The sequence below is a fragment of the Arachis stenosperma genome, chromosome 4 (assembly GCF_014773155.1).
Source record: "Arachis stenosperma cultivar V10309 chromosome 4, arast.V10309.gnm1.PFL2, whole genome shotgun sequence".
NCBI classification, from domain to species: Eukaryota; Viridiplantae; Streptophyta; class Magnoliopsida; order Fabales; family Fabaceae; genus Arachis; species Arachis stenosperma.
The window spans coordinates 59,689,116-59,695,187 of record NC_080380.1 but is presented as its reverse complement, the minus strand read 5'-3'; positions in this window follow the sequence as shown (position 1 = coordinate 59,695,187).

Sequence of the window (6,072 nt, the reverse complement as noted above, 5' to 3'; positions counted from 1 at the left end):
GCTGGCTCGTTTGTCAGGCGAGCACTCGGTTGTCAGGCGATCAACCATGCATCGTGTATCAGGAATCCAAGAGATAAACACTAGAGCCTTGTTTGCTTGTAGAACAGAAGTGGTTGTCAGTCACTTTGTTCATAAGTGAGAATGATGATAAGTGTCACGGATCATCATATTCATCAAGTTGAAGAACAAGTGATATCTTGGACAAAGAACAAGCGGAATTGAATAGAAGAACAATAGTAATTGCATTAATACTCGAGGTACAGCAGAGCTCCACACCTTAATCTATGGTGTGTAGAAACTCCACCGTTGAAAATACATAAGAACAAGGTCTAGGCATGGCCGAATGGCCAGCCTCCCAAAGTGATCAAAAGATCTAAAGAAAAAGGTTCCAAAGATCAGAAGATGTCAAATACAATAGTAAAAGGTCCTACTTATAGAAAACTAGTAGCCTAAGGTGTACAAAGATGAGTAAATGACATAAAAATCCACTTCCGGGCCCACTTGGTGTGTGCTTGGGCTGAGCAATGAAGCATTTTCGTGTAGAGACTCTCCTTGGAGTTAAACGCCAGCTTTTGTGCCAGTTTGGGCGTTTAACTCCCATTTTGGTGTCAGTTCCGGCGTTTAACGCTGGAATTTCTGAGGGTGACTTTGAACGCCGGTTTGGGTCATCAAATCTTGGGCAAAGTATGGACTATCATATATTGCTGGAAAGCCCAGGATGTCTACTTTATAACGCCATTGAGAACGCGCCAATTGGGTTTCTGTAGCTCCAGAAAATCCACTTTGAGTACAGGGAGGTCAGAATCCAACAGCATCTGCAGTCCTTTTCAGTCTCTGAATCAGATTTTTGCTCAGGTCCCTCAATTTCAGCCAGAAAATACCTGAAATCACAAAAAAACACAAACTCATAGTAAAGTCCAGAAAAGTGAATTTTAACTAAAAACTAATAAAAATATACTAAGAACTCAACTAAAACTACTAAAAACATACTAAAAACAATGCCAAAAAGCGTACAAATTATCCGCTCATCACATAGCACGGCTAATCATCTGTCAGTTCTCAATCAGGTTGGAATAGAATCCATTGATTCTTTTGCGTCTGTCACTAACGCCCAGCCTTTAGGAGTTTGAAGCTCGTCACAGTCATTCAATCCCAGAATCCTACTCGGAATACCACAGACAAGGTTTAGACTTTCCGGATTCTCATGAATGCCGCCATCAATCCGGCTTATACCACGAAGATTCTGCATAATGAATCTAAGAGATACTCATTCAGTCTGATGTAGAATGGAGGTGGTTGTCAGGCACACGTTCATGGTTTGGGGAAGGTGATGAGTGTCACAGATCATCACCTTCTCCATAATTAAGCGCGAATGAACATCTTAGATAAGAACAAGCGTGTTTGAATGGAAAAACAAAGGAATTGTATTAATTCATCGAGACGCTGCAGAGCTCCTCACCCCCAACAATGGAGTTTAGAGACTCATGCCGTCAAAGTGTATAAAATTCAGATCTGAAAATGTCATGAGGTACAAGATAATTCTCTAAAAGTTATTTAAATAGAAAACTAGTAACCTAGGTTTACAGAATATGAGTAAACTAAGATAATTGGTGCAGAAATCCACTTCTGGGGCCCACTTGGTGTGTGCTGGGGCTGAGACTAAAGCTATCCACGAGTAGAGGCTTTTCTTGGAGTTAAACTCCAAGTTATGACGTGTTTTGGGCGTTCAACTCCGGATCATGACGTGTTTCTGGCGTTTAACTCCAGACAGCAGCATGTACTTGGTGTTCAACGCCAAGTTACATCGTCTATCTTCGCGAAAAGTATGGACTATTATATATTGCTGGAAAGTCCTGGATGTCTACTTTCCAACGCCGTTGAGAGCACGCCAATTGGACTTCTGTAGCTCCAGAAAATCCATTTCGAGTGCAGGGAGGTCAGGATCCAACAGCATCAGCAGTCCTTTTTCAGCCTAAGTCAGATTTTTGCTCAGCTTCCTCAATTTCAGCCAGAAAATACCTGAAATCACAGAAAAATACACACACTCATAGTAAAGTCCAGAAATATGATTTTTGCCTAAAAACTAATAATATTTAACTAAAAACTAATTAAAACATGCTAAAATCTACATGAAATTACCCCCAAAAAGCGTATAAAATATCCGCTCATCACAACACCAAACTTAAACTGTTGCTTGTCCTCAAGCAACTAGATAAATAAAATAGGATGAAAAGAAATTAAGAAACAATAATATCTCAGAGTTTCAAGTGAAGCTCAGATTCTAATTAGATGAGCGGGACTAGTAGCTTTTTGCTTCTGAACAGTTTTGGCACCTCACTTTATCCTTTGAAATTCAGAATGGTTGGCATCCATAGGAACTCAGAATTCAGATAGTATTATTGATTCTCCTAGTTTAGTATGTTGATTCTTGAACACAGCTACTTTGTGAGTCTTGGCCGTGGCCCTAAGCACTTTGTTTTCCAGTATTACCACCGGATACATAAATGCCACAGACACATAATTGGGTGAACCTTTTCAGATTGTGACTCAGCTTTGCTAGAGTCCCCAATTAGAGGTGTCCAGAGTTCTTAAGCACACTCTTTTGCTTTGGATCACGACTTTAACCACTCAGTCTCAAGCTTTTCACTTGGACCTGCATGCCACAAGCACATGGTTAGGGACAGCTTGATTTAGCCGCTTAGGCATGGATTTATTTCCTTGGGCCCTCCTATCCATTAATGCTCAAAGCCTTGGATCCTTTTTACCCTTGCCTTTTGGTTTTAAGGGCTATTGGCTTTTTCTGCTTGCTTTTTCTTTCTCTCTTTTTTTTTCTGCAAAAATTTTTTTTTCACTGCTTTTTCTTGCTTCAAGAATCAATTTCATGATTTTTCAGATCATCAATAACATTTCTCTTGTTCATCATTCTTTCAGGAGCCAACAATTTTAACATTCATAAAATTCAATATAAAAAATATGCACTGTTCAAGCATTCATTCAGAAGACAAAAAGTATTGCCACCACATATAAATAATTAGAATTTTCCTTATTAAGAACTCGAAAAAAATTAAATTGCCTCTTTATTCTAAAAATCTACTATTTTATTCATGTTTGATGATGATGAGAAAAATAAATTATAACTTAATTGAAAATAAAATCAAAATAGATATGCTAATTACTACTACTCCTATATAACTTCTAAGGTAAAATCCTATAATAATACTATCACAGAGTTAAAGCTAGAATTAGAACTTAACAACCTGTATTTTGGGAAGTGGATGTTCCTCTAGTCTGTGGGGTGCCTTCAAGAATTAATTTTGGACACTTCAGCGCCCTTAAGTTCACATCCTTGCTCTTCCTGTTCCCTTAGGTGCCATGATCTTAATGAGTTTTAGCTCAGTGATCATGGCAAATTACACCAAACTTAGAGGTTTGCTTGTCCTCAAGCAAAAGAAAGGAAAGGAGAGGAATAGAGGGAGAGGCAATTTCGAAATCCAAAAGATATGATGAGTTTGAAAAAGATTTGTGTTTATGAATTAAGATACATTTGATATTTTTGAAAAAGGGATTTTAGAAATTAGGGTTTTTTTTAGAAATTAGGATTAAAATTTTTGGAATTGAAGGATGATATTTTGAAACATGTTTATGCAAGAAATCATGAATTGAAACATAAAAATTAGAAAATTTGTGAAGGAAAACGAATTTTACCTCCTCCCCACCATTCTGGCGTTAAACGCCCAACTGCTGCATGTTTTGGGCGTTTAACGCCCAGTTGATGCTTTTCCTGGGCGTTCAACACCCAGCTGATGCTTCTTTCTGGCGTTGAACGCCAGGAAGTCCTTTGTCACTGGGCGTTTTTCTGAACGCCCAGGATGCTGTCAATCTGGCGTTAAACGCCCAGAAGGTGCTTCTTTCTGGCGTTTAATGCCCAGAAGATGCTCCTTTCTGGCGTTTAACGCCCAGATGGCTACCCTTACTGGCGTTGAACGCCCAGTGGGTGCTTCTTTTGGGCGTTCAACGCCCAAAACCTTTCTTACTGGCTTTTTCACGCCAGTGAGCTTCTAAATTCCCCTGTAACTCTGTGAATTCAATCAATTGCTTTATTACCTTGAAGATACTCTGACATATACCTGTAAAAATCAACAAAAACAAATAAAATTAAATTTTGTGATTGGCTGGGTTGCCTCCCAGCAAGCGCTTCTTTATTGTCTTTAGCTGGACTACCACTGAGCTCTAATCAAGTCTCAATTTTGAGCATTCTTGCTCGAAGTTAATTTCAAGATAATGTTTAATTCTCTGTCCATTAACAATGAACTTTTTGTTGGATTTATTATCCTGAAGCTCTACGTATCCATATGGTGATACACTTGTAATCACATATGGACCTCTCCACCGGGATTTTAATTTCCCGGGGAATAATTTGAGCCTGGAATTAAATAGCAGAACTTTCTGCCCCGGCTCAAATACTCTGGATGACAATTTCTTATCATGCCATCTTTTCGCTTTCTCTTTGTAAATCTTTGCATTCTCGAAAGCATTGAGTCTAAATTCCTCTAGCTCATTTAACTGGAGCAATCGTTTTTCTCCAGCTAACTTGGCATCAAGGTTTAGGAATCTGGTTGCCCAGTAGGCCTTGTATTCCAGTTCCACTGGCAAGTGACATGCCTTTCCATACACAAGCTGGTATGGAGAGGTCCCTATAGGGGTCTTGAATGCTGTTCTGTATGCCCACAGAGCATCATCCAAGCTTCTTGCCCAATCCCTTCTACGGTTAATTACAGTCCGTTCCAGGATTCTTTTGAGTTCTCTATTTGAGACTTCAGCTTTTCCATTAGTTTGTGGGTGATATGGAGTAGCTACCCTGTGGCTAACTCCATAACGCACCAGAGCAGAGTAAAGCTGTTTATTGCAGAAATGAGTGCCCCCATCACTGATTAACACTCTAGGGATACCAAATCTACTGAAGATGTGTTTCTGGAGGAATTTTAACACTGTTTTAGTGTCATTGGTGGGTGTTGCAATAGCCTCCACCCATTTGGATACATAATCCACTGCCACCAGAATATAAGTGTTTGAGTATGATGGTGGGAAGGGTCCCATGAAGTCCATGCCCCATACATCAAACAACTCAATCTCCAAGATCCCTTGCTGAGGCATGGCGTAACTGTGAGGTAGATTGCCAGATCTTTGGCAACTATCACAATTAAGCACATACACTCGGGAGTCTTTATAGAGAGTAGGCCAGTAGAAGCCACATTAGAGGACTCTTGTAGCTGTTCGCTCACTTCCAAAAATGTCCTCCATACTGTGATCCATGGCAGTGCCATAGGATCTTCTGTGCTTCTTCCTTAGGCACACATCTACGGATTACTCCGTCTGCACATCTCTTAAAGAGATACGGCTCATCCCAAAGATAATACTTTGCATCCGTGATCAGCTTCTTTATTTGCTGTCTACTGTACTCTTTGGGTATAAATCTCACTGCCTTGTAGTTTGCAATGTCTGCAAACCATGGCACTTCCTGGATGGCAAAGAGTTGCTCATCCGGAAAGGTTTCAGAGATCTCAGTGAGAGGGAGGGACGCCCCTTCCACTGGTTCTATTCGGGACAGGTGATCTGCTACTTGATTCTCTGTTCCTTTTCTGTCTCTTATTTCTATATCAAACTCTTGCAGAAGCAGCACCCATCTTATAAGTCTGGGTTTTGAATCCTGCTTTGTGAGTAGGTATTTAAGAGCAGCATGATCTGTATACACAATCACTTTTGATCCTACTAAATAGGATCTGAATTTGTCAATGGCGTAAACCACTGCAAGGAGCTCTTTTTCCGTGGTTGTGTAATTCTTCTATGCGTCATTTAAAACACGGCTGGCATAGTAAATGACGTGCAGAAGCTTGTCATGCCTTTGTCCCAACACTGCACCAATGGCATGGTCACTGGCATCACACATTAATTCAAATGGTAATGTCCAGTCTGGTGCAGAGATGATTGGTGCTGTAACCAATTTAGCTTTCAGAGTCTCAAATGCTTGCAGACATTCTTTATCAAAGATAAATGGCGTGTCAGCAGCTAGCA